Genomic DNA, 13732 nt, shown 5'->3' with positions numbered 1-13732 from the left:
TTCCCTTGTTTTCTTGGCTTTATTCCTCTGTTGGTACTGTGCTTCAGTTTTGCTTTCTGTTTTGTGTTTCAGTTAGTTTTGTTTTTAATTGGTTGATTTCATTTTTTATGTCTTTTGTTGATTGAATTGCTCTCTTGTGGTTTCTTTCATTTCTTTTAGTTTCTTGTGTATGTGTATTTCTTTTTGTTTCTGTTTCAGTGATACTGCTTTTACCATTTGTGTTTTATGATTTTTATTGTTTGCTTTATTAAAATCCCTTTTATTATGATGACAAATGGTTTGTGGGGTCTTGGTTCCCCAACCAGAAGTTGGCCCTGAACCTGTTGGATGGAGAGCTGAGTCCAGGATATTAGATCATCAGGAAAGTTCTGACCCCAGGGAGTATTAATTGATAAGAAATCCCATTAATGCCTCCATCTGAATCCAAGATCAGCACCACTCAACTGCCTGCAGCACCCAGCACTAGATGCCTCACCCAAATGACAAGCAAGACTGGAACACAAACCCAATCATCAGCATACAGACTGCCCATAGTTACCACAAAACACATCACCTCATACGATCCTGCCCATCAGAGGAAAAAGCTTATCTCCACACATCAGAAGGAAGGCACAAGCCCCTCTCAACATAAAACCTGTGCAAGCTGCTGGACAAACCTCACCCATCAGGGGCAGAGAATAGAAGCAAGAAGAACTGTGATACTACAGCCTGGGGATAGGTGATCCCAAATGTAATAACTCAGACAAAATGAAAAGACAAAAATATTGTGAGGATGAAGGAACAGGTGAAAACCCACAAGACCAAATAAATGAAGAGGAAATAGGTAAGCTCCCTGAAAAAGAATTCAGAGTAATGATAGTAAATATATCTAAAACCTTGAAAATAGAATGGAGGAAATGCAAGAATCAATTAACACATTTAACAATGACCTAGAAGAAATAAAGAATAAACTAGCAGAGATCACCAACACAGTTACTGAAATTAGAAATACTCTAGAAGGAATCAATAGCAGAATAACTGAGGAAGAAAAACTGATAAGTGAGCTAGATGGTAGAATTGTGAAAATAACTGCTGAAGAGCAGAATAAAGAAAACATGAATGAAAAGAATTGACTGTCTCAGACCTGTGGGACAGTATTAAATTCACCAACATTAAAATTATAGGCGCCTCAGAAGAAAAGAAAGAGAAAGGATCTGGAAAATCGTTCAAGAGATTATAGATGAAAAGTTCCCTAACATGGGAAAGGGAATAGTCAATCAAATTTGGGAAGCACAGAGAGTCTGATATAGGATAAACCCAAGGAGAAACCCACCCAGGCATGTATTGATGAAACTAACAAAATTTAAACACAAATAGAAAATATTAAAAGCAGTAAGGGAAATGCAGCAAATTACGTACAAGTGAATCCTCATAAGGTTAACAGCTGATTTTTCAGCAGAAACTCTACAGGCCAGAAGGGAGTGGCAGAATATGTTTAAAGTAATGAAAGGGAAAAACCTAAACAAGATTACTCTACACAGCAAGGATCTCATTCAGAATTGATGGAGAAATCAAAAGCTTTACAGACAAGCGAGAGTTAACAGAATTCTTCACTACCAAACCAGCTTTACAACAAATGTTAAAGGGACTTCTCTAGGCAAGAAACAGAAAAGAAATAAAAGACCTACAAAAACAACCCAGAAAAATTAAGAAAATGCCAATAGGAGCATATATGTAAATAATTTAAATGTAAATGGATTAAATACTACAAGCAATTATATGCCAATAAAATGGAAAACTGGGAAGAAATAGACATATTTTTAGAAAAGTACAACATTCCAAGACTGAAACAGGAAGAAATAGAAAATAAGATTAGACCAATCACAAGCATTGAAATAAAAACTGTGATAAAAAATTTTCCAAAAAACAAATCCTAGGGACAGATGATTTCAGAGGTGAATTCTATCAAATATTTAGAGAAGAGCTGGCACCTATCCTTCTCAAACTCTTCCAAACATTTGCAGAGAGAGGGACAATCCCAAAGTCATTCTACAAGACCTCCATCATTCTGATAACAAAACCAAAGATATCACAAAACAAGAAAATTACAGGCCAGTGTAACCAATGAACACTGATGCAAAACTCCTCGACAAAATACTTGCAAACAGAATCAAACAGCAAATTAAAAGGATCAGACACCATCATCAAGTGGAGTTTATCCTAGGGATGTAAGGATTCTTCAGTATACACAAATCAATCAATGTTACACCATATTAACAGATTGAAAGATAAAACCCATATGATCATCTCAATAGATGCAGAAAAAGCTTTTAACAAAATTCAACAACCACTTATGATCAAAATTCCAGAAAATGGGTATAGAAGGAACCAACCTAAATCTAATGTACACTATATAAAGAGAAAACCGTTGCAACCATTATTCTGAATGTTGAAAAACTGAAACCATTTCCTCTAAGATCATAAACAAGACAAAGGTGTTCTCTCTTGCCACTGTTATTTAATGTAGTTCTGGAATTCTTAGCCAGAGTAATCAAAGAAGAAAAATAAATTTAAAAATCCAGATTGGAAAAGAAGAAGTAAAACTGTCACTATTTGCAGATGACATGATAGTATACACAGAAAACCCTAAAAATGCCACTCAAAAATTACTAGAGCTAATCAATGAATTAAGTAAAGTCCAAGGATTCAAAGTTAATACACAAAAGTCCCTAGCATTCCTATACACTAACAATGAAAAACCAGAAAGAGAAATTAGGGAAACAGTTCCATTCACCATTGCAACAAAAATAATAAAACACCTAGAAATAAAACTATTTAAAGAGACAAAAGGTCTGTATGCAGAAAACTATAAGACACTGATAAAAGAAATCAAGGATAACATAAATGGAGTGATATACCGTGTCCTTGGATGGAAGGATCAATATTGTGAAAATGACCCTACTAAGCAAAGTAATGTATAGGTTTATTGAAATCTATCAAACAACATAGAACAGCAACAAAAGAAAAATTATAATTTATATGAAAACACAAATATCCCTGAATAACCAACGCAATCTTGAGAAAGAAAAACAGCTGGAAGAATCAACCTTCCTGACTTCAGACTAGATAGAAGGCCCAGAGATAAACCCAACGCACCTATGGTCACCTTGTCTTTGGCAAAGGAGGCAAGAATATACATTGGACAAAAGATAGCCTCTTCCATAAGTAGTGCCAGGAAAATTAGAGAGATACATGTGAAAGAATGAAATTAGAACACTTCCTAATACCATACACAAAAAGAAACTCAAAATGGATTAAAGAGCTATATGTAAGGCTAGATACTCTAAAACTTTGGAGGAAAACATAGACAGAACATTATTTGATGTAAGTTGCAGTAAGGTCCTCTTTGACCCACCACCTGTGCTGTGCTCTGCTTAGTCACTCAGTTGTGTCTGACTCTGCGACCCCATGGACTTTAGCCTGCCAGGCACCTCTGTCCATGGGAATTCTCCAGGCAAGATTACTGGAGTGAGTTGCCATGCACTCCTCAAAGTGATCTTCCCAACCCAGGGACCAAACCCAGGTCTTCTGCATTGCAGGAGGATTCTTTACCATCTGAGCCACCATGGAAGCCCAACCTACCTCCTAGAGTAATGGAAATAAAAACAAAAATAATCAAATGTACAGCACAGGAAACTATAAACAAGATAAGAAGGTAACCTTCAGAATGGGAGATGAAGCAACTGAGAGAGGATTAATCTCTAAAATGTACAAGCAGCTCATGCAGCTCAATATCAGAAAATCTACCCAATCAAAAATGGGCAGAAGACGTAAACAGACATTTCTTCAAAGAGGACTTACAGTTGGCTGACAAACACATGAAAAGATGCTCAACATCTCTCATCATTAGAGAAATCCAAATCAAAGCTACAATGAGATATCACCTCACTGATCAGAATTGTCATCATCAAAAAAAAAAAATCTACAAACAATAAATGCTGGAGAGGATGTGGGGAAAAGGGGACCTTCTTTCACTGTGGATAGGTATGTAAAGTGATACGAACACTATGGAAAACAATATGAGATTCGTTAATAATTAGGAATAAATCTGCCTTATGACCCAGCAATCCTTATACTGGGCATATACACTGAGAAAACCATAATTCAAAAAGATGCATGTACCCTAGTGTTCATAGCAGCACTATTTATAATAGCTAGAACAGATGTGAGAGTTGTACCATAAAGAAGGCTGAGTGTCAAAAAATTGATGCTTTCAAACTGTGGTGCTGGAGAAGACTCTTGAGAGTCCATTGGACAACAAGGAGATCAAACCAGTCAGTCCTAAAGGAAATCATCCCTGAATATTCATTGGAAGGCCTGATGCTGACGCTCTAATACTTTGGCCCCCTGATGTGAAGAGCTGACTCATTGAAAAACACCCTGATCCTGGGAAAGAATGAGGGCAAGAGGAGAAGTGGAGACTGAGGATGAGATGTTTGGATGACATAATTGACTCAATGGACATGAGTTTGAGCAAACTCTGGGAGACAGTGAAGTGTCAACAGGGAAGCCTGGTATGCTGCAGCGTATGGGGTCACAAAGAGTTGGACATGACTGCGTGACTGAACAACAACAATAAGAACATGAAAGAGAGCTAATGTCCATTGACTGATGAATGGATAAAGAAGTCATGGTGTATATATACAATGGAATATTGCTCGGCCATAAAAAGGTTAGAATTTGGGACAGTTATGCTGAGGCGGATGAACTTAGGGCCTGTTATACAGAGTGAAGTAAGTTAGAAAGAGAAAATCAAATATTGTTTATTAACCTATATACATGGAATCTAGAAAATTGTACTGATGAACCTATTTGCACAGCAGGACTAGAGAAACAGATGTAGAGAACATACTTGTGGACACAGCAGGGGAAGGAGAAGCAGGAATTAATTAGGAGAGTAACATTGAATATGTATACTACCATGTGTAAAATAGATAATTAGTGGGAAGTACCTGTATAGCACAGGGAACTCAGCTCAGTACTCTGTGATGAACTAGAGAGGTAGGATAGGGAGATTCGAGGGAGGCTTAAGAGGGAGGAGATATATGTATATATAGAGCTTATTCATGTTGCCATACAACAGAAACCAACATAACTTTGTAAAGCAGTTATCCTCCAGTTAAACATAAATTTTAAAAAAGAGAAAAGCATTGGGTTAGGAATTTGATGTTGATGTGATCTCAGGCATTTTTCCTTTTATCCCATTGTAAATGAAAGTCACAATGCCTAAGGATGTAGAGGTACCAATGTTAAAAACAAGTTCAACCATGAGTGTGGATGAATTAAAGAGGCCAACATTGTAGAATATCTTTTAAGTCTCTAAGATTATTTCCCATAATTTTAAAAAGGAAATGTGGCTTTCTGTTTGTCTCTGTTTTTCAACCTCAGATATATAGAATTGAGTTCATCACATGTACCTCACTCATGGTGTGTTACTATCATTGATCAATGCCAGGCCATCTTTCATTTACCTTCGTACCTTGGATATATTGTTCCAGACCACAGCAATGAAATGAGAATCACAATAAAGCAAGTCACATTTATCTTTTTTGCTTCTCAGTGCATGTAAAACTTTTTAATACTATATTTTAGTCTACTAAGTGTGTGATAAAGCATTATATCTAAAAAATCAATGTATATACCTTGCTGCTGCTGCTGCTAAGTCACTTCACTCGTGTCCGACTCTGTGTGACCCCATAGACGGAAGCCCACCAGGCTCCCCCATCCCTGGGATTCTCCAGGCAAGAACACTGGAGTGGGTTGCCATTTCCTTCTCCAGTGTGTGAAAGTGAAAAGTGAAAGTGAAGTCGCTCAGTCGTGTCTGACCCTTAGCGACCCCACGGACTGAAGCCTACCAGACTCCTTCATCCATGGGATTTTCTAGGCAAGAGTACTGGAGTGGCTTACCATTGCCTTCTCCGGTATATACCTTAAATATACTTTATTATTTAAGGGTTTCCCTGATAGCTCAGTTGGTAAAGAATCCGCCTGCAATGCAGGAGACCCTGGTTCGATTCCTGGATCAGGAAGATCCACTGGAGAAAGGAGAGGCTATCCACTCTAATATTCTTGGGCTTCCCTTGTGGCTCAGTGGGTAAATAATCTTCCCACAATGTGGGAGACCTGGGTTCCATCCCTGGGTTGAGAAGATCCCCTGGAGAAGGGAAAGGCTACCCACTCCAGTATTCTGGCTTGGAGAGTTCCATGGTCTGTATAGTCCATGGAGTTATAAAGAGTTGGACATGACTGAGCGACTTTCACTTTCACTTTATTATTTAAAAATTGCTAGACATCATCTGAGCCTTCAGCAATTCGTAGTTTTCTTGCCTTGATGTTGGTGGCTGCTGACCGATCAGGGTTGCTGAAGGTTGGAGTGGCTTTGGTAATTTCTTAAAATAAGACAACAATGAAATTTGCCACACTGATTGACTCTTTCTTTCAGGAACAATTTCTCTGTAGCATACAGTACTATTTGATACACTTTAGAACTTCTTTCTCAAGTAGAGTCAACCCTCTCAAATCCTGCTGCTGCTTAATCAGTTGTTTATGTAATACTCTAAATCCTTTGCTGAAATTTCAAGAATCTTCACAGCTCCTTCAACAAGAGTAAATTCCATCTCCAGAAATCACATTTTTTCCTCATCCATAAGACGCATCTCCTCCCTTGTTAAAGTTTTATTGTGAAATTGCAGCCATTTAGTCACATTTTTGGGTATAATATTTCTCTTTTATTGAAGAATAGTTAATTTACAATGTTTTGTTAGTTTCAAGTGTATTTCAAAGTGATTCAATTATACACACACACACACACATATGTACACTCTTTTTCAAATTCTTTTACACTGTAAGTTATTAAAAGATATTGAGTATAATAGTTCCATATGCTATACAGTGGGTCCTTCTTATTTACCTATTTTATATATAGTGGTGTGTATATGTTAATGCCAAACTCCTAATTTGTCTCTCCTTCTCTCCCACTATCCCACCTTCCCTTTTGGTAATCATAAGTTTGTTTTCTATTTCTGAGTCGATTTCTATTTTGAAAATGCATTCATTTGTATCATACAAGTGATATCATGTAATATGTGTCTTTCTCTGACTTACTTCACTTAATATAATAATTCAGTCACATCTTTAGCCTCCACTTCAAATTCTAGTTTTCTTGATATTTCCATCACATTTGCAGATACTGGTCTTGATCCCCTTAAAGTCATTCATGATGATTAACTTCCAAACTCCTAACAATGTTGATATTTTGTTCTCTTCCCATAAATCATGAATGTCCTTAGTGGTACCTAGAATGGTGAATCCTTTCCAGAAGGAATTCCACTTACTTTGAACATGTCCATCAGGCCATCAGTATCTATGGCACCTATAGCCTTACAAAATATATCTCTTAAATAATAAGTTCTAAAAATCAGAATGACTTATTGATATGTGGGCTGCAGAAGGGATGTTGTGTTAGCAAGCTTAAAGCAACATGAATCATGTACACATTCTCTTGGTTGACCGGGTGCAATTTTAGTGAGTAATAATATATTTTTGAGACAGTTTTTTATTAAACAGCAAAGCATAGCTGCAACACAATTTTAAATGTTTGAAAATTAATGTCACAAAGTTGCAAAATGTTTATGTATGACTATTACATGTTCATACAGCTAAAGCCATCAAATCTTACACCAATACAAACATAAGATTATTCCAACATTAGCTTAAAATTTAATAACCATAAACTATATTCCGTTCCATTCCGTTCCATTGCTCAGTCGTGTCCGACTCTATGCGACCCCATGAACTGTAGCCTACCAGGCTTCTCCGTCCATGGGATTTTCCAGGCAAGAATACTGGAGTGGGTTACTGTTTCCTTCTCCAGGGGATCTTCCTGACCCTGGGATCGAACCCGGGTCTCCCGCATTGGAGGCAGATGCTTTAACCTCTGAGCCACCAGGGAAATTAGTGGATCTTTTTTCCTATTTAATATTTTAACATTACTTCTGATACTGGTTTCCTTATCAAATGGAATCTACAAAGTAAATAAAAAAAAAACAACAACAATGAACTCTTAACCGACTGAAACGCTGTAAACCAGTAGTTGCGTTTACAAAAAATTCTGGGAGTAGTGTGATAAAATTCACCCATTCCAGTCCATTTTAGTTCACTGATTCCTAGAATGTCTACGTTCACTCTTACCATCTCCTGTTTGACCACTTCCAATTTGCCTTGATTCATGGACCTAACATTTCAGGTTCCTATGCAATATTGCTCTTTACAGCATCGGACCTTGCTTCTATCACCAGTCATATCCACAACTGGGTATTGGTTTTGCTTTGGCTCCATCCCTTTATTCCTTCTGGAGTTATTTCTCCACTGATCACCAGTAGCATACTGGGCACCTACCGACCTAGGGAATTCCTCATTCAGTATCCTATTATTTTGCCTTTTGATACTGCTCATGCGGTTCTCAAGGCAAGTATACTGAAGTGGTTTGCCATTCCCTTCTCCAGTGGACCACATTCGGCTGTGGTCCATGGAATCAGATCGACTAGTTTTCTGTGATTATGACTGCAGTGTGTCTGCCCTCTGATGCCCCCTCGCAATACCTACCATCTTATTTGGGTTTCTCTTACCTTGGTCGTGGGATATCTCTTCACAGCTGCTCCAGCAAAGCGCAGCCGTTGCACCTTACCTTGGACGAGGGGTATCTCTTCAGGGCCGCCCCTCCCGACCTTGAACGTGGAGTAGCTCCTCTCGGCCCTCCTGCGCCCGCACAGCCACTGCCTATTGGACGAGGGGTAGCTCCTCTCCGCCACTGGCCCTGGCCTTGGGCGTGGGGTAGCTCCTCCTGGCAGTGCTTCTGTGCATGGTCGGTTGCGCCAGAGCCAGCATCTCTCGCGTCTGCGCTGCCGGAGCCGGGGTCTCTCACGTCTGCGCAGCCAGAGCCGGCGACTCTCGCATCTTGAATCTTGAAAGATGATGCTCTGAAAGTGCTGCACTCAATATACCAGCAAATTTAGAAAACTCAGCAGTGGCCACAGGACTGGAAAAGGTCAGTCTTCATTCCAATCCTAAAGAAAGGCAATGCCAAAGAATGTTCAAACTACCGAACAATTGCACTCATCTCACACACTAGTAAAGTCATGCTCAAAATTCTCCAAGCCAGGCTTCAGCAACATGTGAACGATGAACTCCCAAATGTTCAAGAAGGTTTTAGAAAAGGCAGAGGCACCAGAGATCAAATTTCCAACAACAGCTGGATCATGGAGAAAGCAAGAGAGTTCCAGAAAAACATCTATTTCTGCTTCATTGACTATGCCAAAGCCTTTGACTGTGTGGATCACAATAAACTGTGGAACATTCTGAAAGAGATGGGAATCCCAAACCACCTGACCTGCCTCTTGAGAAACCTGTATGCAGGTCAGGAAGCAACAGTCAGAACTGGACATGGAACAACAGACTGGTTCCAAATTGGAAAAGGAGTACGTCAAGGCTGTATATTGTCACCCTGCTTATTTAACTTATATACAGAGTACATCATGAGGAACACTGGGCTGGAAGAAGCACAAGCTGGAATCAAGATTGCTGGGAGAAATATCAATAACCTCAGATATGCAGATGACACCACCCTTATGGCAGAAAGTGAAGAGGAACTCAAAAGCCTCTTGAAGAAAGTGAAAGAGGAGAGTGAAAATGTTGACTTGAAGCTCAACATTCAGAAAACAAAGATCATGGCATCTGGTCCCATCACTTCATGGGAAATAGATGGGGTAACAGTGTAAACAGTGTCAGACTTTATTTTTTGGGGCTCCAAAATCACTGCAGATGCTGATTGCAGCCATGAAATTAAAAGACGCCTACTCCTTGGAAGGAAAGTTATGACCAACCTTGATAGCATATTAAAAAGCAGAGATATTACTTTGCCAACAAAGGTCCGTCAAGTCAAGGCTATGGTTTTTCCAGTGGTCATGTATGGATGTGAGAGTTGGACTGTGACGAAAGCTGAGCGCCGAAGAATTGATGCTTTTGAACTGTGGTTCTGGAGAAGACTCTTGAGAGTCCCTTGGACTGCAAGGAGCTCCAACCAGTCCATTCTGAAGGATATCAATCCTGGGTGTTCATTGGAAGGACTGATGCTAAAGCTGAAACTGCAATACTTTGGCCACCTCATGCGACGAGTTGACTCACTGTAAAAGACTCTGATGCTGGGAGGGATTGGGGGCGGGAGGAAAAGGGGACGACAGAGAATGAGATGGCTGGGTGGCATCACCGACTTGATGGACATGAGTTTGAGTGAACTCCGGGAGTTGGTGATGGACAGGGAGGCCTGGCGTGCTGTGATTCATGGGGTCGCAAAGAGTCGGACACGACTGAGCGACTGAACTGAACTGAACTGAGTGTGATAAAATACTGAGAAATCATCAATTAGCATACATGTAAAATTCTCCCGTTTTGTTCATAATTTTGATACTAATACACTCTTAAGGGACTTTGCCAAGTTAATCTACTAGGTATTAAACCTGAGACCAAGCGTTATTTTCTTCCCAGTGTGGTTTATATAAAGCCAAACTTAATCCATTTTCTTATATAGTCCCCGCACAATCTAATCTGTGCTAGAGATAACAGAAATCTTGAGTAAAAACATTAGGAGTTGGTTACAAGTACTTACCAAGTATTTTTCCCAACTTATTTATATTTTTCCTCAAAAATTTCTATTTCAACAAACAAACAGCCAGAGCTCATCTTTTTAGATACCACGTAGGTTATTTTGTGCAAAGGAAGTTTTTAACAACAAATCTTCCCAATATGATAGTTCAAAGAAAAATCTTCATTTTTAGAGTCTCCATTTTCAATTGATTAAAGAGAAAGCAACTATCCTATCTTACTACTAAACATAACAAATAAACCCTAAGAAAGTATTTTATTTTGGTTAATTTTTAGCAGTTAGAAGTTCTGCTTCCCCTCCTAGATGAGTAACTACTGAAATTACTTTTACAAATGTGAAACCATTTTTTTCCTTAGAGGAAGGAAAACGGGAAGAAAGCAAATGGAGATGAGGCACACAGTGGTGGACAGGATACATAAAAGTGTGCATGCAGTATGATTTTGGTCACTTTGTTGCAATAAGGTGTTTATTTTCTTGTATGTCTATAGTAAAAGAGAAAGCTAAACCTATAAATAAAAGTAAATTTGATATAACATTCATTTTCAAGTCTCATAAATATGCATTTCTAATTGTAAAGTCTCTACATTTGCATGTTTTCATAGACTAACATAATACACAAACTCTTGGAAGTCTTCTGTTATGCTTTTAATTTTGCCCATATCTGTCATCTTTATAAATACTCAGTGAAGCCACAAACAATAATCCTATAACTTTTGGAATCTATCCAAGTTTTAAAGGAAAAAAGATCAGCAGCAATCCCGTAAAGACATAATGGATATCAATCCCTTACTTTCTTTTGCTTTTTCTGTCAGCTGTTTGAAAAATACTGGAATCTCTCATGAGGTTTTCTGTATATACTAAGAACTGGATTTTCTGATTTTAGCATCAGATTTTCTTCCTTAACTGCATCTACTCTTGCAGAGTGGTCTTCAAGTGTGTGTTAGAAATTCAACTCTTGATTAATAAGTAATGTTTTCCCCTCTAATTCAACCTAATTTTCAGCATCGACTGCATCTATGTCAGCATTCATCATCTTAAGTAACAAATTTTCAGGTCTTGGATACAGAATTCTTGATGAGTTGTCTGCCATTTGAGGTGCTGGCAGGGGAAGGAACTAGGAGGACACCTCAGGCCTGCACACTTGGAACAACTGGCACCTGAGCAATAATATTTTGAAAGGAATATTTTTATGAATACTAGGTCTCAAGAGTGGGTTTCAAATATTCAGTGAGCCATGTTGTAAACGGATGTGGTATTGTCCAGGTTTTTTGTTCCATTTATAGAGCAAGAGTATACTTAGCATAATGCTTAAGGGCCCTAGGATTTTAGGAATTTTAAATGGACATTGAGTTCAATTTAAAATCACCAGCTGCATTAGGTCCTAACAAGAGAGTCAATATATCTTTTGAAATCTGAAGCGAGACACTGATTTCTTTCTAGCTCTGAAGATGTTAGATAGAATCATCATCCAAAATAAGGCTGTTTCATCTACATTGAAGATCGATCGTTTAGTGTAGCCATATTTATTATTTTAGCTAAGTCTTCTGAATAATTTGTTGTATCTTCTATTAATACATTTACACTTGCTGCTTTACCTTGTAATTTTATGTTGTGGAGAACAAATTTGGAAAACTCAACAGTGGCAACAGTACTGGAAAAGATCAGTTTTCATTTTAATCCCAAAGAAAGGCATTGCCAAGGAATGCTTACACTACCACAAAATTGCACTCATCTCACATGCTAGTAAATTCATGCTCAAATTTCTCCAAGCCAGGCTTCAACAGTACATGAACTGTGAACTTCCAGATGTTCAAGCTGAATTTAGAAAAAGCAGAGGAACCAGAGATCAAATTGCCAACAGCCATTGGATCATAGAAAAAGCAAGAGTGTTCCAGAAAAAACATCTATTTCTGCTTTATTGGCTATGCCAAAGCCTTTGACTGTGTAGATCACAAAAAACTGTGGAAAATTCTTCAAGAGATGGGGATACCAGACCACCTGACCTGCCTCTTGAAAAATCTGTATGCAGGTCAGGAAGCAACAGTTAGAATTGGACATGGAACAACAGCCTTTTTCCAAATTGGGAAAGGAGTATGTCAAGACTGTATCTTGTCACCCTGCTTATTTAACTTATATGCAGAGTACATCATGAGGAATGCTGGGCTGGAAGAAGCACAAGCTGGAATAGAGATTTCTGGGAGAAATGCAGATAACATGCATGTTAGATATGCAGATGACACCATCCTTAGAGCAGAAAGCAAAGAACTAAAGAGCCTCTTGATGAAAGTGAAAGGAGAGTGAAAAAGTTGGCTTAAAAGTTAACATTCAGAATACTAAGATCATGGCATCTGATCCCATCACTTCATGGCAAATAGATGGGGAAACAGTGACAGATTTTATTGTTCTGTGCTCCAAAATCACTGCAGATGGTGACTGCAGCCATGAAATTAAAAGATGCTTACCCCTTGAAAGAAAAGTTATGACCAAACTAGACAGCATATTAAAAAGCAGAGACATTGCTTTGCCAACAAAGGTCCATCTAGTCAAAGCTATGGTTTTCCAGTAGTCTTGTATGAATGTGAGAGTTGGGCTATAAAGAAAGCTGAGCACTGAAGAATTGATGCTTTTGAACTGTGGTGTTGTAGAAGACTCTTGAGAGTCCCTTGGACTGCAAGGAGATCCAACCAGTCCATCCTAAAGGAAATCAGTCCTGAATATGCATTGGAAGGACTGATACTGAAGCTGAAACTCCAATACTTTGTCCACCTGATGCGAAGAGCTGACACATTTGTAAAAACCCTGATGGTGGGAAAGATTGAAGGCAGGAGGACAAGGAGAAGACAGAAGATGAGATGGTTGGATGGCGTCACTGACTCAATGGACATGAGTTTGAGTAAACTCCTGGAGTTGGTGACTGACAGGGAGGCCTGGCGTGCTGCAGTCCATGGGGTCACAAAGAGTCGGACAGGAGTGAGTGACTGAACTGAACCGAAATGAACTGATGGCTTCTTTTCTTAGACCTCATGAATCAAC

The 13732-nt window shown here is 38.7% G+C and overlaps 1 protein-coding gene and 1 pseudogene across 1 annotated transcript in view; one reads left to right on the top strand and one right to left on the bottom strand.

Annotated features, from left to right (window-relative positions):
- Positions 1–13732, top strand: part of MTMR8 (myotubularin related protein 8) — a 194575-nt gene that overhangs the window by 40648 nt on the left and 140195 nt on the right.
- LOC148773280 (short coiled-coil protein pseudogene) lies at positions 11486–11732 on the bottom strand (annotated as a pseudogene).

This window comes from Moschus berezovskii, chromosome X, assembly GCF_049115385.1.
Source record: "Moschus berezovskii isolate FMDL1 chromosome X, NW_MosBer_1.0, whole genome shotgun sequence".
Classification (NCBI taxonomy): domain Eukaryota; kingdom Metazoa; phylum Chordata; class Mammalia; order Artiodactyla; family Moschidae; genus Moschus; species Moschus berezovskii.
The sequence above is the reverse complement of the archived record's forward strand: the minus strand, read 5'-3'. Positions and strand labels throughout refer to the sequence as shown.